The sequence below is a fragment of the Pleurodeles waltl genome, chromosome 3_1, assembly GCF_031143425.1.
Source record: "Pleurodeles waltl isolate 20211129_DDA chromosome 3_1, aPleWal1.hap1.20221129, whole genome shotgun sequence".
In the NCBI taxonomy this organism is placed as follows: Eukaryota; Metazoa; Chordata; class Amphibia; order Caudata; family Salamandridae; genus Pleurodeles; species Pleurodeles waltl.
Window position 1 is genome coordinate 554,750,117 of NC_090440.1, and position 26,886 is coordinate 554,777,002.

Genomic DNA, 26,886 nt, shown 5'->3' on the forward strand with positions numbered 1-26,886 from the left:
CCTCCCCAAGAGTTCACATTGTGGGAGGAGAAGGTCTTGGACATACTTCATCCAGAGGACCTGACTGAAATACCCGGAGGACAGGACTCTGGTAAGTAACTACCGCTTCTCTGGCACAATTTACTGCTGTCCAGCATGCTTCCTCACCACCCAAACACTCCCCAATTCACTCTATCTCCTCCTACACCTCCCACCTAATCACCTAATGCCCCTCTCCTGCATGCCACACCACCACCCAGCCACAATGCAAACAGTCCCTGGCAAGTGCATGGATAACAGTGCCAATAACAATCACTACGACTCCCACAATGCACCAACCCAGGTACAGCAAAATCTGCTAAGTCCACTTCACAGCACAACACATGCATGTATGACTATTGCACTAGCTACACCAATTGGATGCTTCAACTGAGGACCAGTACATGGCAATGACAGTAATGCAATGGCACAAGGCCAAACAGAGCCACAGCACTGCACCAAACCAAAGCGCCACTTTCTAGATCTACATCCCTGAAATTGACTGAGCATGGAGTAGAAAGTAAGAAGGTAAACCCCATGCACCAAATGCACACACAGGACAAGTTACCATGTATACACACACACCCTCCTCCCACTAGGATCCCATGCTGCAATGTACAGCCATCCCCACTCACACATACCAAGCCTGATTTACCACGAGCAAACAGGTCACACTTGCCATGTGAACCATCACACAAGACCTGATCTCACCCACACACCAAAAGTTACCTACCCAGATTGACACCAATCCTCAATGGAGCATGGTACACATGTCACAATCCACTATTCAAATACAATGTATGCAGTGCTGCATCTGTCATTGTCATTGCTGGGAATCATGTCAAGACACTGTATGCATCAGACAAAGAGACTACCAATCACACCTGCACCTTGTAACTCTCTCTCTCACTCCACCCACAGGTACCTCTGCCACTGCCACCATGGAGAGGATGCCAGAGGCAGCAGCCCTCCTCAGGATGAAGACCCCAGTGAGGACAACGCCTCTGGATGTCTTGATATTGACGACTTAACTGGCCCGTCTGGAACATCTACTCAGTCCACCACTCCCTGCCTCACTCTGCACACATCAAACCCCCCCCCCCCCCCATGTGGCATCCACAGCATAGCCAACTCTTTGTCCCCAAACCTGTGTCCCAAGGACAGTTCAATCAATAGGATGCCACACAGTACAGGGACCTGAGTCAACCCCTCACACCCAAGAAAATGAAGGTCCTGGTGACACTGGGAGTGGGCACACCATGCCAGGGGCACAGGCACAGGGGGCAGGGGCGTAGGAGGGACCCTGTGGGCCACAGAATGTCCCCCCCAAGGGTTTCAACTGACCAAGAAACAATTTCCCAAGTCCTGGGAACATACCAACAATCCCAGGACAGGATGGGCCAGATTATTACCATGTTGGGGGAAACCAAAGGCTGCAGAGGGAATACTACCAGGCGGTCATGCAGCAGTGGCAGGCCCACAATGCCACCATGACCTCCATTGCAGGGTTGCTCAGGGACCAAAACTCCACACTGCGTGCTTCCTCCATCCACAAGCAGGCCCCTTCCACTAGCCACATAACACCTGAGCCATCCACATCTGCCACAGCTAGTGGAATGGAGGCCCTGCCAGGGGAACCACAGGCCTCTGGCATCCCTCCCTCTGTAGCTGATGAACCCCCCGCAAACGTGGGCGTCCATCGAGACATCTGGCTGGAGCAGATGCCAAGACAAAACCTACTGCCAGGAAGTGAAATTGATTTCTCTCTCTTGTGTGCCACTGAGACACCCTGTTGACTTTTCAATGACATAACTCCATTTTCCCATGGCCCTTGGACACTGGATCTGTGCTCCCTATAGATGTGCCACCTACTCTGATGATTACAACTACCATGACCCCACTCATCACCTGTTTGTCTCTATATGCACCATAGATTGTTTGTTCACATATTCCCTGTTTGCCCATTAAATACTATTGATCACTGCAACTGTATATGTGTCTTTATTTGAACATGTACAATTGTTTTGTCAGCAAAATGTGATGTTGGTATGCCACCGTAAACCAACAGGCAGTGTAATGGACAGCAGAAGGAGGGATCTTCTGAAGGAGACCCAGTACCAGAGATATGTCCCAGGGCAGATGTAAGGAAGTCACTAGTCCAGGCACACACTACAATGAAATCACTCATCCAACCTGCAAATGAGACAGAGTTACATCAGGATAGAAGGCATGGTGCCACACAAAGCACATATGCAGTACACAGTTGTCCATCCCAGTGTAGATTGCCACCAAAGCAGGGCAGAACAGATGACATTTCTACATCCCCAGTCACAGGAAATACATGACAATACATTGTAACTGCTATCTGTCATGTGCAAAACTCCATTCTGTATACAGTTGCCAACAGCTAATGAACATGAATTGATTTACAGAACACAGTCAGTGGGTGGAATAACATGAGGAATGGAGAATGGAGGACACATGGCTCAAAACAAGTCAGTCCATAGGAGATGCAAAACTACCAACCTGCAGTGAGGACACATGTTAGATAATACATGTCAACTCAGCACCTTACATTCAAGCACTCACCTCCACCAACACACATATAGGGATAGGAACACACTACAACACCACTAATGAAACTAATCAGGAGGACCACTGACAGCAATCAATGTGGATACACATCACTTGTAAATACACTCTCAGCATACCTGTATGTCATTGGAAGTACTGATTTATGAGGTCAGCCCTAGAGTCAGCTGCACCATCCTCATCTGCCGCCTCATCACTATCCATGTCTGCACTACCAGCCACTGGTCTAGCTGCCTCCTCATCATCAGCTAGCAATGGTATCTGACGTCTCAGGGCAAGATTATGGAGCATGCAGCAGGCAACTATGACCTGGCACACCTCTTGGGGAGTATACAGGAGGGCACCTCCAGAGATGTATAGGCACCTAAACTTGGCTTGCAGAAGGCCAGATTACCTTTCAATTACATGCCTCGTCCTGCCGTGGGACTCATTGAAACAGAGTTCCCCTTGTGTGGCAGGGTACCCCACTGGAGTCTACAGCCAGGGAAGGTTAGGATAGCCAGAGCCACCTGTGTGAATAAAGGTAGGACCTGTTACAATGCAGGCACAGGGAAGAATCTGATGACAGATGCCATAACAGAGACACACATCCAAATGCATACATACCAATGAGCTAAGCCCTCTCTCTGTGTAGTTGTGCCATCATGTGTGGGACATTCCTGTTCCTCAGAATGTAGGAGTCATGCACAGATCCTGGAAACTTGGCTGTCCCCTGTGCAATGTACTGATCTGCCAGACACACCACCTGGACATTGATCGAGTGGTAGTTTTTCCTGTTCCTGTACACCTGTTCATTGGCACTGGGAAGGACCAAGGCTATATGGGTGCCATATATGGCACCTATCACACAAGGGATGTGTCCCACATTATAGAAGTCTGCCTTCTCATAGGCCAAATCTCTCTGTTGGAGGAACCTGATGTAGCTGTCCAGGTGTTTCAATAAAGCACACAGCACACCCTTCAACACAAGACTGTACATGGGATGTGACATCCTAGCTGTCAAGACCACTGTATTTTGAATGGACCCAGTGGCAAAAAAGTTTATCACTGACAGGACCTGTACTGTGGGAGGGATGGCATAGGGATTGTGTATGGCAGGTAAGAAATCAGGCTCCACTTGGCCCCAGAGGTCCATGATGGCCTGACAATTCAGACAATATCTCTGGATGATATGCATGTCTTCCATGGTTGCAAGGTCAACTAGTGGTCGGTACAAAGGTGCATGTCTCAATTTCCTCATGGCAGGGTATCTAGGATAAAGAGTGGAAAATGTACTGAGTGATGCGTACTTTATAAATATAAGCAGTGCATGTCATCATCGCACACACCGAACACTGTAGACATGCCTTGCACTGCAAATACATACCATTATGGGCAAGCTGAAGCATCACAGTGACATGCATGTCACATATATTGGCTAAACTATGATGGCACAACACAGGCCTAGTCCGCATTTTGCACATAAATGTGTAAGACACAGTTATTTAGGGACTGCAAGGCATGATATGTGCACAAAATGTCATCATGGAGGTAGGCGATCGCAACCGCCGTTCAGCTTCTCATTGGATAACATTGCTGCCTATTGCAAATTGGGGCCAATGGCGATCACCGCCCGTGGTGATGGTCCTGTACGTGGTGGCTGAGACCACCATTTTCTGCAGCCTTGCTCACTTGACTCCTGACACTCTTGCAAGCAAGACCTCCACAAGCTGAGCTACTGTGTCCTGTCTCTGGGAGCCATAATGCCACATCCTGCAGGTGATAGGGCCGCAGCCTTTTCCCCAGAAGAGCTGGTGAAGCCCTTGGACAGGGTTCTACCCCTGTATAGACAGCTGTAGGGGCACCAGAGGAACAGGTGAGCCCAATGCCATTGTCATGTGTGATAGGGGTGTGTGTGATGGTGTAAGGGATAAGTGTAATGGGGAGGGAGTACATGAATGCAGGGGGCTTGGAGTAGAGGTGTGTAAGCCGAGAGGGTGGGTATGTTTGGGCACTTGGTGAGTCAGATGTGTATTGTCCACTCTTATTGGTATGGGGCATGTGTACCTGACTTTCTCCTTCTGTCTGTGTCATCCATGCAGGTGAACGCCCATCAGAAAAAAGGAATCAGGTGTGCCATCGCCAAGCAAGAGCAGACCCTGGGGGCTGACAGTGGCGGAGCACCCACTGCAGAAAGCGGTCGGAGGACCTGAGATGCTGGGCCCGGATGACCACGGAGGCCCAGCTGGGGATGTCCTCCCAATGAGGAAGGGGTGCCCGTTGATCTCTACCCCACTAATGGTCTGTAATTTGGTGGTGACCTACCCTGAGGTGAGTGAGCGTTTGAGGGAGGCACAGCAACCACAAGAGGGTGAGCACAGACTGTGTCCTTGCACTTGGCTGGGTTTAATATGGATATTGTGCCTCACTACAGACAAAGTGACATTGTTGTAATGACATCCTGTGTATCATCTATTGGAAATGGATATTATGCACCGTGGCTGAGTACAGATAGTAGATGTGTTGGTATGCTTTACTGTAAGTGGATGTACATCTCCCATTAAAATACCTCTCCATGTCTGGAATGTGAAGATGCTCATATGACATTGCCAAATGTGTGAGATCATCCTGCCTATGCAAAGGATGTCTGTATTAGTATCAACCTAAGCATTGAGTATCACCAGCTCCATCAACCTGCATTAGTGGCTCTGAGGTGTCAGTACACTCCTTTCTGTGTGTCATACCTGTTTAATCTACTGTGTGACTCTAGTTTTCTCACAGGGACTGAACACATCATGTACTGGGAATATTTTTGACTGATTTTGGGGCTGCCATCTAAGTTCCACTATAGATATAGCCTTCATGGGACAGGACCATTGATTTGATAGTCGTATTGTATTTTTTCATATATAGGTGAATTTCTGACTGTAAGGTATGTGAAGTTAGGCTAACTGGGAAACTGATACATGTACAATTGATGAAGTCTGGTTGCAGACATCATGCATTCCTGTGTGCAAAACTTGTGTGGAAGTTACTGTTAAACCAACGGAATGGCACTAGAGGTGGTAGGTGCCTTGACGGTTCTCGAATATGTCAGCATGGTATGTATATGGGATGAATGACAATGGCCTAGCAATTGATGTTCTATATTGCAGAGTTACTGCCTACATCATGTCCTAATGGTAAGTTGGGGGCACATCTGATGGGCTGTGACTTTTCTGCTTGCCTTGGCCAAGCTGAAGTGGCAGATTAGGAGATGCTGGTCTATTGCATGTCACATGGCATGTAGATGTGATTCTAATATTGCATTTAGTCTCCCCTGGCTGGCTCATGTAGTAGTGGGATGTGTACGTGGTGTACAGGCAATGGTGTTGGTCCATTTGTGCCTAATGTGTCCTGACATTTACCCTTTGAGATGTGTGTCTGACCTCTGTGACGGGTATTGTCATTTCTGGAATGGTGTTTGAGGGTGGAGTTGGCATGTTACACAGCCTGACTGGTTTGACTGCATGTGTGGTTGATTTGTAAGTGGACCATTATGTAGTATGTGTGTACCTGAAGTACATCTGGTGTAACACTGCACTCAATGCTTGAGTATGGATGTGTCATATGTGCTATATTGGACTTTTTAGATGCAGTTAGCAGTATGATTAGTTGTAATATATATGTGTTTGGTATCTGCTGACCTAATTGGGTCAGACTATTGTAATGGCTATACCAAAGACTCTGTCAAATCAGTGTTGATTTCCATATTGACATCACTGTATTGAGTGTTTGGTCTGGCATGTAATGTGACAGGCTGGTGCAGTGTGGTCTGTGAGTGGAGCTGTCTTCAGTGTTATGGATATGTTACAGAGGGCATGGTCTGACCATGTGTTGTTACAGTAGTGGCCACTGGTGTTTTGTTCAGTCAGCTGAACATCCAATGGCTGATAGGGGCATGGAGAGGTATGATGTGTATTCAGACATACTATTGATAGTGCATCCAGGGCATGCTGTGCCAGCAGAAATTACTTTAGTAGTCATCAGGTGGACGACTCTAGTTGTGCTGTCCTACTTAGGTATTGATGTAGGAGTGAAGATTGCAATACAAGTGTGAGTAGTAGGTCATTTTGTGACATGATGTAGGTAATGTTTAATGACCCCTGTGATGGCCTAGCCAGGATAAATATTGTCATAGAAATGCATGTTAACCAGTGTGTATGAGAGCTATATGTTAATCCATTTTCACCCTCTCTCCGTGTCTTTCCCTCCCCCTCTCTCTATTTGTGTGCATCAGCATTGTCAGGCAAAGAAGAATGGGGATAGACGAGTGGGGAAGCAGGAGCCCACAGGACCCAGGAAGCTGAGTATTATGCAGTCTTTTCTTGCTTTATTAAAACAGCAGCCAAGCAAGAACTTGGTTTCCCAGAATTAACGAACATTAGAACTACTAGATGATATCACAATAGGAACAGCCAATAGGATGTTGAGTAACTCAATAATTATATTGACTGTGACCAAATCAAATAGGCATAGAAATAAACATAATAACAGATTAAATGGTAAGTAACATGATGGACAAGTCTGTGAAGCAGTTGGCCAGGACGTAAGGAGCATCAGGATGACGCTACCAGAAAGATAAATAACGATGCTTTGTACTCTGTGTAGGTGAAACCAAACTAGCCAGATTAGGAGGAAGCAATCAGAAAATAAATTAGGGAGGGTTAATAAAAACTGTGGTGGGATAATACTCAACTCCGTGTCTTTAATAAAAACTAGCCTTTCTGACACTATGGCTAGGAAAATCTAAATTATATTATAAGACGAGAGGCTCATATTTTGCATGTTGAAAGCATTACAATAACAGAATCAGAGACGTGAAATCGGTTTGCAATAAAAAGTCCTAAAAGTATTCTCATTGGACCAATCTGCAGATTTGAGAATGTTGTGTACAGAAGCACCAGCCCAGCAAGCCCAAGAAGCTAGTTGAATGAGGACTAAAAGAATCAATGTTAATTACAGTTCAGGACATGATCCATCTGATCCAACGGGCTAAGGTGGGAGAGGAAACAGGTTTGTAGTTTTTTTTAAAAAGAAATGAGCAACTGATTAGAAGAGGGGGATCTCAAAGCTGCAACATATGCTTTTAAACAGTTTCCAACACACAACTTGGGTCGAGAAGGGAAAAAAGGATAATGAATCATAGATAAGTTGGATTTGGTACATCTGTGAACCTGAAAGAAAACATCAAGAGGAAAGTAATGAAAAGAAGGCACACCTAAAGCTCTAACATTGATACATTTTCTTGCCATGCAATAAATCATTTCACCACCAATTTGACATCCCACATTTTGTTATATTTAGGAATAGGAGGTTTAACAAATCTTACTCCCTTTAAAAGTCTACAGATCAAAGGATGTTCTCAAATGGACCTGCCATCCACTCTGTAATGTTCGACTGAAACAGCTGATCTATAAGTGTTTATAGTACGATAGGCCTTGCCTTGGAAAGCTAAAGAGGCTAGGACATTCACTACAAGATTTACATCTGCTGAAAAGGGATCTGAATTCCTTTCCATAAACCAGTTACAACAGGCGAGCCAGGCTGATCTGTAAATTTTGACGTGCAAGGGGCCCAAAACTGTTGAATGAGCTTGATAGCCTCTTACGAAATACCTAGGGTTCTCCAGGACGACCCAAAATCCTCCAGACGATCAGAAAAAGGGAGCCCTCTATAATCATATTGTTCTGATGACCCAGAGGGTTGAGCAGTAAATTGGGAAAATGAGGAATCCAAACAGGGAAGTCTGAAGCCAACAACAACAGAGTTGGATACCAAGGTTGTGCTTGCCAAAATGGAGTTATTAAGACAAGGAAAGAGTGCTGTCTGCGAGTCTGGGCTAGGACTCGTGCAATTAAAAGATGTTTGGTGAGATTTTCTAGAACCCTGTACCTCCGAGAGGATTGTTATATCTGACAGCTGTCAGATTGGCCATTCGCAGAAGAATGGTGCAACTGACTTTTTCTTTTGTAAAGGACATAGTGGCAAAGGAACCTGCAAGCATCTCTCAGCTGTTGATATGCAAGAACGACTCCCTCTAAGATCAGGTGCCTCCAGTTGAGAACTGACCACATCTTGCACCTCTGATGTGAACTGTTGGGCAGGAACTAGAGCTGACTTCTGGTTATTGATGAGAAAACCTAAACGAAAAAGGAGATCTTTGCAAAGATGCAAATCAGAAAGAAGGAGATTTTTGTCCTGGGCCATGATAAGAAAGTTGTTGAGGTAAACAATTAGACACACTCCTTGAGCTCTGAGAAAAGCCACAATCGGTCATAGAACCTTGGTGAAACACCAAGATGCTTAAGAGATACAGAAGGGAAGATCCCTTGTAACAATAAAAAGAATTTGCCATTGGAACTGGAGATATTTTATGTGAGAGGGATGAATCAGAATAGTAAGGTAAGCATCTTGAGGGTCTAGTCTGACCAACCAATCGTTTTGAAGGAGAATATCCCTGAGATAGAGAATAGTCTCCATTTTGAAATGCTGATACACTATGAAGTTGTTGAAGATTTTGAGATTTAAGAAAAGTCAAAATGTTTTGTTCTTTCTCAGAACCAGAAAAATGGTGCTGGGAAAACCTGAGAGATCTAAATAAATTGGTTCTATAGCTTGTTTGGAAAGAAGAGATTGAATCTTGTTGTGGATGGGGAGGTTTGATCTTGAGAGATAAGAAGAGGGTGAGGGAGACGAGATTGAACTGGAGGTTGGTAAAACTTTATGAGATACTGTTGAACTGACTGAATTACCCAGGGATCTGTGGTGAGAGAAAACCATACATTTAGAAATAGAGCCAATCTGCCTTCGACAGGAGGAAGGCCACAATTTGAAACTCTTACCTGAGAACTGTTCCTGAGAACTGGTCTATCCTCTGGATCGACGGGATAGAATTGAGGATTGTGTGGGGTATAGGTATCAAGTTGAAATTGCTGGTTGAAGGAGCCTCTGTTGGGGTACTGACCCCCATAATAGTGGCTGGCAAAGCGACTCCTACCCTTGCCGCAGCTAGAGAAAATCCAAGAGGAGGGAAAGCTGGGCCTTGTCCATAGTAGCAAAAGTAGATATGTATTTCTCCAACTCCTTTATAAAAGAATCGCCAAACAAGGGACCCGTTCCTTTGAAGGAAGAGAGCCAAGTTTGGGGTAAATTTTAAGCATTAAACTCTTCCTCCTCTCCTGAGAAATATGAGCATTTGCATTTCACAAAATGCAAATAGCCCATTGGGCCTAATTAGAAAGATCCTTCGGATCAATCAGAGTGTCTTCCATCTTGGCTTCCTCAGCCAAATCCAAAATTCTGGTGAGAGGACCCACCAGATCCAGCATTGTGTCCTGACAAGTGGACAAGAGGACCAGGCTCTGTCCACACCTTTTTTGTGAAGAACATCAACATATTGGGGTCAATAATAGGGATAGCTGTGACGTTGGGTATGGAAGGACGGGGACCCTCAGATTTCAATTTATTTCTAGTGGTTTTATCTAAGGGATTACGCATGTAAAAGGAAACATAACCCACTACACATTCAGCAGGGAACCACTTAGTAGAATTGGGGTGGTGGATGAAACAGGAGTTAAACATGGGTTCTCCAACGTGATCAACAAGTTCTTGAGACACTGGGTGAGACACACTACTGTCACCAGGAAAAATGTTTTGCCTTTTCTCCAGAGGCCCATAATTCATAAGATCAGACAATCCATCCATATCACTTTTGTTGCTCAACACATCATCATCCTCATAAGAAGGGGGCCCAACATGAAACCCTCCCAGTTGGGAGGACCAAATTTCACTGAAGCAGATCAGAGAGGTACCCCTTGTTATAGATAAGAAATCTCTCTGAAGATTCAACAAGATACATTGTGAATATTAGAATTAGATGGCGGACTGTTTTTAAGAAGTAGAAAGGTAGCAGTGTGATAAGTGTGATGAATGTTAGGTAACCAGTATGTGACCATTTTTTAATCTTGAGCTTCAAAATATTATGAAATTGTTAAGACCATTTTTCTTTTATTTTTTAGTTAAGGAGTATGGAAAAGTTATGTATAAATTGATGAACTTGTCCTGAAGAAGGTGGTGTGAACCAACTGGAAGACCACCAAAACACCACATCGACAGTTTTTATAGTTATGTGAGAAATATATTTTTATTCTGATTATGTTTTATTATAAAGGATAAGAAGAAAACATTTTTAATGTTAAAATGTTGCGAAATATTATACACTGAAGATACTTTTGGTGTATTTATTTAAATATTTTTAATAATATAAAAATAAAAAGATAAGAAATGACAAGAAAAACAATGTGTAGAGTATGGTCTTCAAATAGTAATGTTTGGAGTATAGTGACATTGGAAAACGGTCAATAGCCCTTTATTTTTTCACCTTTTACATATCTATATATAACTTTTAATCCCATATATATAGAAAATTGCATGGCAGCAATGTAATTTCAAATGAGTCTTAGGATTCAATTTCATATCCAAAGACCACATTTCACTGAAACACCTTTCGCAGACCTAGTTAGGGAAGCTGCATGTTTCTTGCTCTTTTTAGGGCGTACATTGGAGGAAGAAAATATTTTGGAAATTGAAGCCTCTAGATTTTTAGCGACGTCCAGCATAGAGACTGAGACAGCCTGCTGAACAGAATCCTTGATAAAGGATTTAAAATTATCCTTGAAAAGTTTTGTATCCTCCTCTTCAGACATAATGATAAAGAACTAAAATACCATCTAGATTGACAGAGGAAAAAATAAATAGAAATACTTATTGTAATAAAGTAGGTAAAGCGGAAGGAAAGGGTTAAAATCCTGAACAAAAACTGTAATTCTCCTTTAAATTGTAATTCTCCTTAAAGCAAAAAGGATGCGAGGTAAAACTGGTTGGATTGAAAGAAAATGGGGAGTTGACTAAAGATATTTCCACCGCTGACAGACTGAAGCGAGAGGCAGAGAAAAAGGAACCTCAGGGCGGAGCATTGAAACAAGACTTGAGGCAGAAGCAGTGATGAATTGTGGAGGAAGTGCAGTGGCAAATGTGATGTTTGTGGGACCAAGCAAACAAAATGAAAGCTTCCGAGAAGCATAGGAAGCGCGAGTGACCAGGTGGAACCGTTATGAGGACACGAGTGTTAATGAAAATGCGAGGGAAACGTGAGGATGAAAAATGTTAACAAATTCACACAAGTAGGGTTATTACATTGACTATAATAGATAAGCATGATGATTTTATAAAAATGACTAAACGTTGGAAAGAATTTGAAAAGTACTTATCTTGACTGCGAACAGCAAGAAAAGAGTACTTGTTCGCAGTCAACATAATGATTGGGTTACTTGACGTCGTTTTGGCTGTTCACATTGTGATGTCATCTAGTAGTTCTAGTGTTCTTTTTTTCTGGGAAACATAGTTCCTGCGTGGCTGCTGTTTTAATAAAGCAAGAGAAGACTACATATTATGAGCCTTCAGTCTTGTAATAAAATCTGTGAACTGCCGTCAAAGACTGCATGGTATGGGCTAGAATGCAGTTTTTTCCCCGTCTCTAATTATCCTAATTTGCTAAAAAGAAAAGGGCCTGTTTGGTTAGAAATAAATTGTTATTAGTAAAATCAACCCTAACCACTAGGTTATGTTCTGAAGCCTGAGTTTATGCTTCCCCAGACCAAACACTCTTGAAAATGCCTACTAGTATGGATGACGTGAATCCTACACCTTGTGGTCCCCTTTGTCTTAGGTAACATTTTTTACACTGATTGACACACATATGATTCATTGTCTTTGTGTGCGTGATGTAAAGTACTCCAAACCCCTGACTGGTAAGAGAGGTGTTGTAAAACAAATTAAATACATGTGAGGGAGGGGCTATGGAGACATGAGAAGCACTGTTAGAGAGCGATAGTGAAGGAATCATTGAAGAGCCCCAGTAAAGATTGCTATATCCAGGTGCACTGTAAGGTTGCCATTTATATTGCTTTAAAAATGAATACAATTGAATAAATAATGAAAAATGTGTTGAAGAATTCACAGTTTTTGCCAATTTTTCCTACATTTTTTTGGGGGGGGCAAGCACTATTGTAGTGGCCAGTCTCGCTTGTCATGCACCTTATAGGTGGTGTTCTGACAAAGTTTTGGGTTCCCAGTCAGGTCCTGGCCCCCTGTGGTTTTAACTTACCTGCTGGACAGACTCTCTGATGAAACAGAAGAGCCATAAACGTTCTACAGCAAGATGTTACACAACTGCTGTATTATGATCAAATGTAAATGTACCAGAGATCAGTGAGTCAGCTGATTTCAGGTGGGAAAGCACAGAGGAAAATAACACAACCGAAATGGCATTGACATTGTGCAAGTGCAGAGGTATTTTCCAGAACTATTTGATGCAATAAATAATAATGTATAGAAATAATTTTTATTTGGACTCAATATTCAAATTATGAGTTAACATGATTACAGTTGGAACGAGTTTCATATGATCTGTGGATCATGATCAGGGCCACTGGAACTATGCGGCAGGAGAGGGTCCAATTATGCAGCCAGGTCGAGAAAATAATGCAGCAAGAAAAGACACCTTATGCAGCATAATGCAGAACATTGTGTAATAGTGTTACTTCATTATTTCATCATTTATAAACTTTGCAACACTGTCTGGGTATTGGTTGCTAACGGACATGTGTCACTACATTTTTAGTAACATTTGAACTGTTTGACCTAGACTTTTTTGCTGTTAAAATCTGCAGATTATGCGACAGATGATGGATTATGTGGCAAACATTAAATCTATGATTATACAAAAATCCCTGTGGCTGCATAATTCCAGTGGCCTTGATTATCATCTATGGAAGTGTTGGAACTGAAAAGTCCTTTGCATAGTTATGGGCATGTACCCCTGCCCTGAGTGCCCAACTGTACTGTTGTTTGAATCCCTAACGCTGATTTTTGTTGTCCTAGGAAAACACAGATCATGCGTTTGCGCCACAACATAGTCCTGTCTGACAGATTACAGACTGTTGGCCCTGGAGGGGTGCCCAAAGTGCTACCCTCTTAATGGAGAAAGGCTACTGCCTTCACCAGGAGTTCAGCAGCACGCGGTGATGGCAGCATACCGTGTAGTGATCAGTAGGAGTGGGGAGGTTCGTTTTAACCAGTGTCACTGGGCCAAAGCATACAGACTCACTCACAGTGGTGGCTGGTGACTGAAATCAGTGGTGGGGCACAAATACAAGACGGAATTGCACCTTGTGAGAGAGCCTCACTACCCACGTATTTCCATTCACCTACTCACCCACTGCCTTTGGTCACCTACCCATTTACTCATCCACATTGTTATCCACTGCCATTCACACAACTTTTATACACAGACACCCACATTTTCTCAGCCACTCTGTCAAGCCCTCCAAACACATTCAAACAAACACACATTGCCTCACCCATCCAGTATCCAGCAGTTTCAGTGATAAAAGGTACACGTTTATTTGAGCTGCAGATTACATGTTTAATATGACATATCACGTCATTAGTCTGCAGAAGAAATAAAACAATAACTAGCCATGATAAATTACTGGAACCATTACTGCCTTTGAGAGACGAAATCACCTACAGAGGCAGTGAAAGGAGAGGAGAGCTGAGAGAAAATATTTTTTTCTTATTGTCTGTAAAAAAGATAGAGCTCCAACTTACTTGTGTGCAGGGTTGTCTTTGGCATATTTATGACTTGAGGTCTTCAGGTCAGACTCCTGTCTCCCAGAGAGCCCTGGATGGAGTTATTTATTGTATTTATTCCATTTCTCTGCCACGGACTGCTTGTAATGCAGGAAAAGGGGATTTTCTTTGTGCAATGCCACATTCTTTTAATAAAATGTGACCTCTGGTACGTAGACCCTTCTGATCACACCCCACCATTTGAGTAAATAGGAAAGGGTGGAGAATAATTTGGAGTGACATGAAGTTTTCAGAATCCCGGGCTGAACAAAAAATGCTCCAGGCTTTTTACTATCAAGGCTTCTGGTGGAGGTGGAGATAAGCCAGGGACGTCACTGCGTTCCGAGAAAACATCAGGGCTTCGCGTGGTCAAGCCCTACTGTGCAGCTTTAAGCCACATACTGACGCAGGCGCAGAGGGGCTTTTTAAAGTGCACAACTTTCACTCGGAAAATGTGGTGCAGAAAATGTTTTACTTTCATCATGTAATTAAATATATGCTTCACTAGAGAGGCCAGAAAAGGCTAGGGGCACAGCCCCTCAGCCCTTGAACACCAGCCGCCCCTGCTCACTCACCTTTTTAAAGTTCCGCTGCTGTGTGCTTAGCTCACACTTGGCCTACATCAGTTAGATGTAGAGTGCTTCACAGCGGAGAAGTGGTGACTATGTGCTGGATGTATATTTGCCTGGAAAGAGTACAGAAGAGGGATAAATCAGCACTGTACAGTGCACACATGGTGAGTGCATGTACTGGGTGTATGTAGGCCAGGGAGGATTACATTACATGAGAGATGTAGTGCAGTGCTGTGCAGTGTGTGAGCAATAAAAGCATGTGCTGGGTGTTTGTGTGCTTCCGAAAAGTACATGAAGGATGAAGTGTTATGCAGTGCGCTTAAGGGAATGTGTGTACTAGCAGCGGATGTGTTTGAAGTAGAACACCATGGCACGATACAGAAAGGATACAGTGGTCAGCAGTGTGCGCAGAGCATGGTGTGTACTGAATGTATGTGTACCTGGGATGGCACAATACACGGAGTTAACAGCACTGGACAGTGTGGGTGCTGTATATATACATTTAGCACAAATGTGCTTGTAATTATACATCACATGGAGGACTGTGGGTTCCATTATGGGAATACATGAGGAATAGAGGTCTGTGTATTGCTGCATTCCTGTGAGCGGGTGGGACAAACTGGAGAAGGAAGAGCGCGAGAGAGAGTCTCCCCCTGTACACTTCAAAAGGTGTTCTTTGATTCTGTGAGAGATCACAAGGAAGGAGCCGGGACACATCTCAGGAAAGAATACAAAATTACCCAGCACTTAAATAAAAAATGTCTCATTATCTGTAAAGTCAATTTGAATCAGTCTAATGTTCCATAATGCATAATAAATAATAGTGATCCTTGTACAGGAAGAATACAAAATAGTCCAGGCTGCAAAGGGTGATCCATTCTGTATTTGTCAATCTCCTCAAATATTTAAAATACAATTGTAGCCAAAACCCAGCACATGTCATCCACTTAGGACTTCTTCAAATCTCTTATCTGTGTAGCATAATATGTAATGAGTGGGGCATCATCATATCTTCAAAGTAGTCAAATACTTAACAGTCAAACCTTCTCCATTCAATCCATTAACATCTATAACCGTCAATCTGTTAACCAGAAAAGTCAGACAGAGTGCTCTTGCAACCTTCTAAGAAGGAGATGGGGCTAATAAGGGAATCATAAAAAGAGTGGGGAGGCTGTGAACCCTAGATTTATCATTTGATGCACATATCACTGTGGCTGACTTCCAGGTCTGAACTCTATTAACTTCCATGGCCTGTGTTGTGGAGCTATTAGTTTCAAAGTCTCTCCTGCTGTGACAGAAATCCTTTAAAGAGGAAGAAGAGAGACAAAAAGTATACACTTCAAAAGAAGCAGGACTCGAACATTAAAACTTCAAAGATCCATACCAAAATCACATTTAGTGCCTGGGAATGAACTATAGGAAGGGGAGGCTGGGACCTCAAAAAATTGCCATCTGCCAAGCAGCCAGGTGGGCTGTGTGATGAGGGGAAGCTCTGCAAGGCTTCTGCCTGTGAAAAGGACTGGGGGCCAAGGCCTGCAACCTTCCTGCTGGATGAGGAGACATCACAAAGGGAACCCAAGACCACCTGCTCGGAAGCCAGGAGCACCAGCGCATACCTGCTTGCCAAGATAAGTGTGCCCTGTGAGGAAGAGGAAAGCAATGGAAGGAGCAAGGTCCAGTTGAGCACTGTTGAGTGGACTCCCGGTGTGAGATGTGATGAGATGGCTGCTACACCGAACGGGTTGTTGCCTGTGTGCAGAATCAGGTCCATAACCACAGTATGTCAGGACAGGGCCTGAAGATTGCTGTGAGCAAAGTGCTGTGCGGGGAGCGTGAAGTCCATACTGCACCATTGTGGCTGGAATGCAAATGAACACTGGCAACAAATGTTGAGATTATTGCCAGGCCTAGCGGCGACCTCATATGCAAGGAGGGGCTGCCGTGATGTAGATTGCCATTCAGAAAGAGGTGACACATTGTGTGCAAGTGCTGCGGCAACCCCGTATGCCACGAGGGGCTGCCAGTGCTAATGGACTTTTGGAGTTCGGGCCGCCACCCATGAACTGAAGTGCAACCAGAGGGTCAAAATAAAGCATCAAGGAACTGACTCCGACCTGCCCACGTGGATGGAGGAGAACACCATGAGTGCATCGACCTCAGTGAGACCAGATCTTGAGTGCCAGGATCAACACCCCCCTCCTTCAGTGGGGAGCACTGAACTTACCTAGGAAGAGGAAACACTAGAACACCTCAAATCACTGCTGGAGCCGGCCTTACAAGCTCACAGAGAGTCAGAGCCTGCCAGGCGCTGCCATGCCTCCCATGCACTGCCCGACAGAGCAGGATAGAAGCATTGCGAGTGTCCATGGCTGGGGCACCCGCTGAGTGCTTCCTCGCTGCTTATCTCATGGCCCTCTGAAAAGGGTTCACACAGGAAGTGTGTTTTTAGATATCTTTTAGTTATGCCACATTTATGTGAAAATGCCATTTTGGATAAAATGGATGCTGTTTATGTCGCTCATTCCTATATTCACCCCCTCCCATCCTTTTATCCTATGCATTTTCTCTCCTCACAAGCTCTGCAGAAGCAAAGACAACTGATGTAATGGTTTATTCCTACAGTTATGAATACAAAGCTTTAAATACTCTTCTAGTGTTACTGATATGTTGAAACTTCCAAGGTCTTTCTGCTGTAGTTCCATTGTGTAGACGGGTCATATTCATTTGTACGAAGTGATCTTTTTGAAATGTTCATATTTTGTTCAAACATCACTGAATGGGAGTAGCACAGAAGATGCTTGATGCTTTCTAAAATGTGATAGTGGTTATGTGTTAAGGTAATGGTGTTCATACTTCTAAAGAGTTGTTACTTACAATCATCTCATGATAAATTTGCTGTGTTACTATTTTGTTAAGCAAGAACTGTTTATAAAGCCCCGTTGATTTGGGAGTGAGCCAGAAGACATTCCTGTTCTATTAGTTGTGATACTGACCCTTTTTCTGATTTTGCTGCTTATTCAGGACTTGAAATGATTTCTGATTTTAACTATTCTATATAACTCTGCATTTGATCCTTCATGGCATTTATTCTGTGATTGCTTAGTCAGCCAGGGTGATGCATTGAAATTGGTGAGACCTCACCACAAAGCCTTGCTATCATTGGTTAGTTTGTGACAGAGCCACTCTTTGATAGGTTGACCTTTGATAGAGCCATGCTAGGATTGGTTGTTTTTCACTAGCTCTTTATTATGGTTTTGAGATTGCTTGAAGTAAGAATAACGGGGAATACCTGCTGAGGGAACATCTGCATATAAAATAATGATTGAAATTAGATTTTATACTTGTACTTGAACTTCTAAATGGCATGCATATAGTGCATTTGACAAAGTTGTAAAGTTTCGTTTAGAGGGTACCTTTAACATTACAAAGCTAGATTGCCTTAGACAAACCATTAAGGACATAAAGCTGATGTCCAGGCCTAGTCAATTTGAGCCACTGTGATTGAACTTTATAGAGATGGACATAAAGAAAATGTAAAAGCAAGTGAAGGGTTCATTTAGACAGTGGCTGGAGAGTGAGATTTACAAGAAAGATGTTGGAGGGAGGATATGATGGAAGGGGTAAAAGCTTATCCTGTCATAGTTAAACAAACCAGTGATCAAAACAAGACAAATGAATGAGGGAAGTAGGGCAATGATTTTGATAAGAAGGATAATTACCTTATTGATCTTTTGAAATCAAGACCTACGTATGCAGCTAAAGCAGGTTCTTCTGGTACTCAATCATCTGACTTCAGAGCAGTAGGAGATAGCACTACAGTGCACAACCCTACTGTTGTGGTACCAAGCACACAAACTGAAACTGCAATGACAGCATTGCCTAGTACCAGTAGGGATGCCCAATCTGTTACTCTGCTTCAAGTTGGTCCAGCTGTAACAGCAGTGGTTGAAGGTTCTCCTAAAATTATTAACACTGACATTTTAAAGATCACAATTGGTGAAATGTTACAGAGAAATATTGATTTAAACAGGCTTATGACATACAGTCTTGATGAAATGAGATATCTGATCAGAGAAGCAGATAGGTGTGCATCAGAAGCACTTGATAAACTACAGGCGTTAGCTAATGAGTGCAAGGTTCACATCAGTAGAATGAAAAATGTGAGGCAAAATTACAAAATGGATTTGACTCATGATGAAATTAGAGGAATTGACTTATTCACTCTGAGAGCTCATAGTGAAGATCTAATTGAAAAAAAAACAAGGGAGTGGAGTAACCTGAAGAAATACAAAAAAAATGTGGAAGAAAAGGACGGCAAGAAAAAAGAAAGGAAAGGGGATTGAAAGTTCAGCAAACGGTACAGCAAGTGATACAAACGCTGGGACAGGAGTGGGTTGAGAATTTTTTTAGAGGGAAGTGCATAGAGAGAATCTGGTGCACGGTTCTTGGACAAGGGCTGGTCTTTATGTTTTTACCACAAATATTCCACAATTGTGATAAGAACCAGAGAAATGTTACAAAGAAGTGCACTGGATGACAAATATATCTCAGGTAGGGTTGCTAGTAATAATGCTCCTACTGAGAAAAGAACCAATAAGTACAGACAAGTAATTGAGTATTTGAAAAGAAGAGTACCTGAAAAGGATATTCAATGGGTGAGAATTTTGAGACCTTTGCAGAAACCAAGTGAGTAAGTGCATGCATTTTATGATAGGTTCATGCAGAGTTGATGATGCTTAGAAAGCTGGTGACAGTGATTTTTTGTTTCTTTTTGTTATTGGTTTCAGGCTAGAGCTTGGTCATCATACACAACAGAGTGAACTGTGGTGGTGTCATGTAGGCTCTCATTATTCTAATGAGACTACTGGATTTGAGTGGCAGAATCACCTGTGCTGTTGGGGACTGAGTCTGAACCCACTACAGGTGACACCTGTCAGCCTTATCCGGGTTTTGCTCTGGCTAACCAGCAGTGCCTCATCTCCACCCAAGAGCAGGGATGATTGGGCAGCCGAGCGCTGGACACAGTTGACTCTTCAGGAAAATCGTGGTCACTTAGATTGCATCCATTTATCTCAATCTCATTAGTCACACATATACAAGGACAATCATAGGCAGGATATGTTTCAATAAAGTTTTAATGAAGCAATTGCATCTTAGATAATAAAGCATGTACTGCAATAACCAGGACGATAAAGCATGACAGGATTAGAATTGTGACGAGGAGAGTGAAGCATAAACATAACGCTCCCATATTGTCACTAAAATCAGTAAAATAATTCCTACTTAGGCTATGTTAGAGCACAGCATGTTAAGCTTTAGTTCTGCCCTTCAGATTCCCCTGGGAAGACATCATCCCCCATACCTGAGCAAGAGGCCTGTAGCCTACAGGAGCAGCTGTAGCGAAGCATTCAGCAATCAGCATACAGTCGTGGTCATCTGACTGGAATCTCCCTCTAACGTGTATGGAACAGAGAAGTGTTTTTATAATAAAACAGCTGATGTGCTGAGAAAATGTCCCTACATAAGGATGTGTATGTTTCTATGAACACTAGAGACAAAGCGTTACCACGTTTACTGGCAAACTATCTTACTGCAGCCTTGAAAAAGCACAGAGTGAAAGAAATGTCTTGTTTAAGAACGCAGTGCTGACCTAGGCAAGGAACAGCTAGATAGAGAGAAATAAAAGAAGACGCAGATGGGGCTATTGTTAAAATAATAAACAAAGCTGAATAAAATATATCTAGGTTAAAGTGCACAGCTGCAGGCCTAGTTTGCTAAAATAACATGCATGGAGCTATAATTAAAATGGCTACCCTCCCCTTGCCGGTTCAAATGTATAAAAATGTAAATATTGACAAGTTAAAAGACATTCGAGCATGTAAAAAAAGGGCAATTAAAAAATGTTAACTGTGGCGAAAAAAGGCAGAATTTCAAGAGTCAGAGTCATTTTGGAAGTTGCCAATTGAATCCGGGGTAATTGAAGACAGGAAATCCTCCACTTTTGCAGGTGGTACTGTAGGACCTTCATCACCAAGGAAAACCAAGGAGGATTTGTGTTCCAAAGCCTGAGCTCCAGCCAAGGCAGCAGCATTCCGTGATGTGCCCAACAATGAGTTTAGAGCTGCATCCTCCATGAAGGGCAACTCAGAAGCAGTTTCCCATAGCAAACACAACCTCAACGTGCATGTCTGATAATGAGCCTTCAGGAAGAACATCAACAGATCAATGTCCAATGAAAGAAAGCGTTGTGTAGAAAGACAAACATTCAGTGCATGTTCAAACGAGCACCAGAGGCACCAAAACATGGGCTGCACACAATGCAAAACCGGTCTGAATGACAGAGACCAGTCACACTCCAATTGCTCCAGGAGTGTTGCTCCAAAGTACTGCATCATGTGTTCACGACACAGCTGTGCTGGTGGAAGCACTTTCAGTCATCCTTGTTGCGGCGGGACTGCCATTGCACAGAAAAAGTAGCAATAGCAAAATGCCACCTATTATAGCCAAAGTTACCGGAAATCCCCTGAAAATAATGGAGAATATTGAGGGGATGGCTGATGGTATTAAACCAAATATAGAGGAGAAGGTGTGAACAAAACCAGAACCAATAGCCTTAAAGAACCTTGCAATTCCAGTAATACTGGATGCAATGAATATTCATCCCACAAGCTCACCAAAGAGTCTAGGAAAGTTGGTACTTAAAAGGGACTGTATCTTTGCTGATGACCTTGACAACGGAAGTACGTATGTTTTGCGTGCAGAAGTGAGCGCCACATTCTTTTGGAACAATAAAGCCTTGAGTCTGCTCAACTTGACAAAATTCACATTAGAAGTATCAATATGGGGCCAAATCTCAGCTACTTCTCTCTGTCCTGTTGGAGGAAAAAGTACGTTACCGCAGCACTTAACAATCTTAGAGACCGAAATGACATAAACTATTCCAGCTAGCATCCCACAACAGTTTTTACTATTGAGGAGAACATAGCTGCCATTCGAGAGCACCTGGAACGCAGGTCTAATCAGGAGGACTGGAACTCCCTTCAGATAAGAAGCCAAGTTCACTGACAAAGCGTTACACGCCCTGTGCAAAGACAGCTGTTTACCACCCATTGAATGGCTGACAGAAGTCTCATATTCACTACCGTAAGAAAGACCTCATTTGTAGGAGAAGGGCAGCTCCCACACCTCATGGATGTAACTATCTCCCAGCCTTTCATATCTGCCTACTGGAATGTGTTTTAAGCAGGAAGTGAATTGAAGTGTTGAAATAGGCAGATTAATGACCCCGTGTATTACTCATTCAGCAGATGGTATTTCGACCATGGTAAAAGGCAACTTTTATAACTTTTCGATATTTAACATGACATAAATACAATTGTATTTTGTAAGTTTGCACAGCTTTTGCTTCAAAAAGCCGCACAAATGCGGCGCTAAAACAGTATAAATATGGGCCTAAATGTGCCATTCTGGACCCATTCATCAAGCTGATCTTCAGTTACATTTATATATTTTTGCCATTTATAAACTTTTTGGTGCAGGAATACTGGGCACATTCAATTCCTTAATCTTTGCTAACCCTAAGCAACTTGTTTGTTGTACAGTTTCATTTTAAAATATCATTTTAACAGGCATCATGCATGCTCTAAATAAAGCTTCTTTCCCCCTTATTTGTACATTTCTGGTTCCCCATACACTTTTTAAGTCAATCGACTTCAGCCAATATTCATAGCTTGTATAGCCAATCGGGAAACAAAGGAATCCGAATAAATGAATTTTGTAACTGTCAATAATATATGTACATTTTTCATTGATGGCAATTTAAAATAATATGACTCAGCATTTTTAACATTGTGCCCAGAAAAAATTGCACATTTTTCTGAATATGTTTTAGAACTCACTTGTGGTGGAGTTGGACAATGTTCCCATTGTGTGTAATTAAATGGTCTATGGGGTACTTGCTCTGAGAATGAAATGGTGTCCATAATAATTATAGCAAAACATATCACCATAATTCTCTTTAGATTGATAAACATATTCACTTTCAAATACAGTAAAATACCGCAATTCAGTCATCATAGAATCAACTGTTTTCACATCCCAGTCACCAGAAACAACTCTTGTCATGGGCACTGCAGGGGCCCCCATACACAGCCCCATCATGCATTACACTGCCCAAATTACAGGCAGTGGAGTGCGCAACGGGTGCTGCTGCACCTGACGCACCTCAACATTGTGGCCTGCTCCATTACAAGCCGGCTTCAATGTTGTGGTGACTCTTCCGCTGGGCCAGCGTGTGGAAACGCTGTTTCCGTCCGCTGGCACAGCGGAAATGTCATAATGTGTTGCCAAACATACCGCCAGCACTGGCGGTATGTTGGCACCCGCTGCTTCAGCGGTCTTTTCAAAAGACCGCCAAAGTCGTACTGAGGAACATACTGTTTGGCCTGTTTGTAAAGAAGTGGCCACCAATAACATGCTTGCAATAATGCTATTGTAGCCGCCACACCAGCATGGGCAGATGCTACCCCCTCCTGTGCTGCTTTAATCAACTCTGATGTCTTTGTTGGGAATTACTCGAACCCCCATGCCGGGTATTTTGACTTCGGCTTCAAGCCAGCCTCCCATTCAGTAGGAATATTTAACAGGAAATGCTTTTGGTTAGGGTGTGCCTTCAGGCGTGGCTTTCACGGTAGCCCATATGTCATCACCCTGTTTCGTTCCAGAACGGGTTACTGCAGCAACAGCAGCTGTAGCTACTGCTGATTTGGCTGCTTCATCAGCCAGTGTATTTTCAGCAACGTGTATTCCAATGCGCTGGAGTCCAAGTGTATGTACAACATGGATGTTTGGTAGCGTTTCCTTCAGATCCGCTACTTTCCCCCACAGAATCTCTGAACCCATTCTGGCACCAGTAATGCAGGTATTCATTGAAGGACTGGACACAGTAGTACGAATCATAAACAATAAGTGTTAACTGTGCAGGATCCGTATGTTCCAGTGCCATCACCAGAGCCTTTAGCTTTGCTAATTGTGCTGTGCAATCCCCTAGGGTTTATATGAATGTATGTTGGGGACAAAATGTATTATCCTCCATATAGCCACTTACAACTGCGCAAGCAGAGGAGTATTGATGTTTTGTGCCAATTGCAGGTTGTGCTGAGCCATCGGTGTACATGGCTCTTTGATATTGATCAATAGGCAGTGTATTTGCTGGAACTGAACTGAGTATTCTAGTTCATATTGCAAAAATTCTTCAGTTTGTAATTTTGGGTAAAAAATGTAGTCAACATCAGTGGCTGTCAAAGACATTGGCCATTGAATCAAACGTGGATATAATGCTTTAGCGTTTGGAATGCTGGCTTTCGTTACAGCATGAAGGGCTGGAATTGGAGAGACAACAATAATGCGTTTCCCCGGGCTAGTGGTCTTTCTTTAATGACAGCCATCTGAACAGCAGTGAGCACTTTCTCAGTGGGAGCAAAGCACTGTTCTGCTGCTGAATACAAATGTGATTTGTATGCAACCGGGACTGTCTCACCCTCATTGATAGTTACATAGGTGAAACCAATGGCACCAGCAATTACTCTGATGAAGAGATATTTTTTTTTGTCCATTGTGTGTAAGTGTCGTGCTGCAAGCATGTCTGTTTGCAAAGCTCTGAGAATGCCTGTGTGTTCGACTGTCCAAAATTTACTTGAAAAGTCAGGACGTATTAAGTCATATAAAGGTTTTATGTATGATGCGTAATCAGGAATGTAAGTTCTGCAAAAATTTAGAAAACCCAATAATGACTGGAGTTTTTTAAATGTATTTGGAGGTTGTAACTGCGCGCATTTTTCTAAGAATTGTGGCGCTAGGCTCTTTCCTTCACTTGATAGCTCATATCCCCAAAACAGGATGCTAAGGAAGGCTATTTTTGCTTTTTTAAATTGAATTTAAAGCCGAACTCGGCAACTCCCACAACAATGCGAGCTACCCGTCTTAAATGTTGTAGTCATTCATCATCTGTAAGATCTGCGTAGGACAATGCTTCACGGTCAATGCTGTGCAATATTGAAGACACACGAACCGCAAATAGTCCTAAGGTGTTCTTGTACCCCTAGGGTAAACAACAGACTTTTTTCTGGGAGCATAGTACACTGAAACTTGTTAAGTCTGTACTTTCAGGTGCTATATTTTGGCAGAAGAAAGCATTGGAAATGTCCAGTGTTGTTTTGTATTTTTTGCGCACTATGGCCCCCATTACAACCCTGGCGGTTGGTGATAAAGCGGGGGTAATACCACCAACAGGCCGGCGGTAAAAAAAAAAAAAATATTATGACCACGGCGGAAACCGCTCAGACAGACAGCCACTTTAACACACTGACCGCCAGAGCAAAACCAACAGGCACCATGGCGGTAACTGCCAACAGCCAGGCGGAAGACAATGTACTCCCCACAGTATTACAACAGGCCTATCCGCCACCTTTTCCGGGATGGTACCAACGACATCAAAAACACAGCGGAAACAGTGCACAGAAGGGAAACGACTCACCCCTGGAGACTTAAGGAAGAACCACGCCACCGTAGAGCCCGAGTTGAAAGTGTTCCACTGGTTCTGGAGGGGGCCTTGTGGCCAGTGTGCTTCATCCTGGCAAGGAGGGGGTGAGTGGATGCCTTCTTCCACTGATTCTGGAGGGGGCTCTGTGCCCTGTGATGCAGCACATTGGGAGTTCAAGGTCACAGTCTCTCACCTGGGTGTCACCCACAGGATGTGCATGGGCCAGGATGCCCTACAGTCCATGGAGACAGGACTACACACTGCCTGCCGGCGGTGACGGCTGCTCAGTGGTGGCAGTGGAGGTGCTGGTGTCGGGAATGCCTGTGGTGGGGGAAGTCTCCAGCACATCCCCTGCAGCCTCGGATGTCTGCCCACTGGGGCTGCTGCTGCACGCACTGCTGCAGGCAGTGATGCTGGTGGCAGTGCTTATGGCTGGTGGCGTTGCTGGTGCTGGGAATGCCTGTGGTGGGGGAGGGCTCCAGCCCGTCCCCTGCAGCCTCGGACATCTGCCCACTGGGGCTGCTGCTGCTGGCACTGCTGCAGGCAGTGATGCTGGTGGCGGTGCTTGTGGCAGTGCTGGTAGTGGTGCTAGTGTTGGGAATGCCCGTGGTGGGGGAAGGCTCTAGCCCGTCCTCTGCAGCCTCGGACGGCTGCCCACTGGGGCTGCTGCTGGTACTGCTGCAGGCAGTGATGCTGGTGGCGGTGGTTGTGGCAGTGCTGGTGGCGGGAATGCCTGTGGTGGGGGGAGGCACAAGCCCGTCCCCTGCAGCCTCTGATGGCTGAACCGCCATGGTTGGTGGTGGGGGCTCTGATTCAGTCTCTGCACCAGGCCTCCTGACCTTCCTGCCTGCAGGCGCAAGCCCCTTGCCCTTCACAGCTGGTGGTGCCTCCTTGCCCTTGCCCCTCACAGCTAGTGGTGCCTCCTTGTCCTTCCCTTTGGCAGCTGGTGCAGGCACACTGTGAGTGGTTATGGCTGGTTCTCTGGAGCCTCTCCCACCTGCAGTAGCTGCCGACACTAGTGTGGCCATGGACTGGGTGGCTGAGGTGCTAGCCTGGGTTCTGACCACCCTGGCCGACATAAAGGACGGGGAGGGATGGGTAGGGAAGAGGTCAACGGCAGAGAGGAAAAGCTTCTTAGGGACATTGGGGCGGGAAGAGGGTGAAGGTCTGGGAGTGGAGGAAGAGGGAGTGGTTGTAGGAGGTGTCAGTCTGCTGTGTTTGGGTGCAGGTGCATGGGCTGGATGCTGTTGTGAGGTGGATGGCTTGCATTTGTGTACTTTGGGAGGAGGGGACACAGACACAGTGGGAGAGGACACAGGGGACATGTGCATGGATGTGGGGGTGGTGACTGCCAGTGAGGGGTGTGTAGTGATAGGCATAATGGTGATGGAGGTAGTGGATGAGGATGTAGTGCATGCAGGTGTGAGTGGAGGAGCTACTGGGAGGGTGGTG

At 44.1% G+C, this 26,886-nt stretch overlaps 1 long non-coding RNA gene across 1 annotated transcript in view; it reads right to left on the reverse strand.

Annotated features, from left to right (window-relative positions):
* Positions 1-2,017: 2,017 nt before the first annotated feature.
* LOC138284308 (uncharacterized) overlaps positions 2,018-26,886 on the reverse strand; it is a 143,192-nt gene continuing 118,323 nt past the window's right edge. The window contains exon 5 of the long non-coding RNA XR_011201379.1: positions 2,018-2,211. This is a non-coding gene — a long non-coding RNA (uncharacterized lncRNA). The remainder of the gene's footprint in view (positions 2,212-26,886) is intronic.